Raw genomic sequence first — 1,076 nt, 5'->3', positions numbered from 1 at the left:
TGGGTGATGCTGTGTCCTATTTAGTGGGTCAAAATAATACCAAGAAAAGTTAGTTTAAAAACCCATGTCAGAGACATAAAAATCAGTTTTCTGAGTATTCAGAAGTTTCTCGAGTATTCTGAGAAGTTCTCTGGGACTGAAGAAAAGTCTTCCAGGCTCTGAGGAGTTCCAAGAAGTTCTGAAGAAATGAAGATACCAAATGTGACTAAGACCTCTAACAACCCAACTCTACTGTGAGTATAATCTCTCTCTCTTAATCAGCTAGTGTAGAAGTCATAGAAGATAGTAAATGTATCTAGATAAAAGTGTTTAATACGATATATAAGTAGTAACTCAATAGAACTAACGTTTAAAGTGTGTAATGTTTTGGAGAAATTGTTAAATGTTATTTTAAGTGTTTACCATTGGCCTGAGACTCAGTTTGTTTATTCTAACTGTAAACTTCCTCAAGTTAGCGACTTGTGGCTCCACTCGTTACGACAAATCCTCCAATAAATAAATTTGGTGTGATGAGTAGTTTTAATTGAAACTCCAACAATTAAGCCCACCAGGGCACTACTTATTACAGAGTAACTTGTAGTAGAATTATCAGGGTGGTTTTTATTCTACTTTAGGAATTTTTAGAACTTTAAGGGCTGAGGTAGGTAATGTTTAGTACAAATATTTTTAGGGTGGCTTTATTTTATTTCTACTTTTGACTTTAATACATCTCTTTAAGGATAACTCCTTCCCACAACTAGCTACAGACAGTGAAGAGCAGTAAGAGTTGAGATGTTGTGGATGTAAACACTCAACTCTGCACCCTTAATTAATTTTCCATGACTGCTAACTGGTTTCTCATCTGTTTTTTGGATTTTGTCGAACAGATGGGATATCCCAGTGCTTTTGGGTGTTATTACTACAGCCAATCTCCATCATGACCTTTGGATTACAACTGGAAAGTGCGATGATTTTTTCAAAAAAGTTTTGGAATTTTTCTTATATTAAATTCATTATTGTTTTATAGCATTGATTTTGATCGTCTATTGGCAATTAATGTAACTGATATAATAATTCTGAACATATTCCTTTCTTTT

The sequence above is a fragment of the Limulus polyphemus genome, unplaced genomic scaffold (genome assembly GCF_000517525.1).
Source record: "Limulus polyphemus unplaced genomic scaffold, Limulus_polyphemus-2.1.2 Scaffold9061, whole genome shotgun sequence".
NCBI classification, from domain to species: Eukaryota; Metazoa; Arthropoda; class Merostomata; order Xiphosura; family Limulidae; genus Limulus; species Limulus polyphemus.
Note: the sequence above shows the minus strand (reverse complement) of the source record.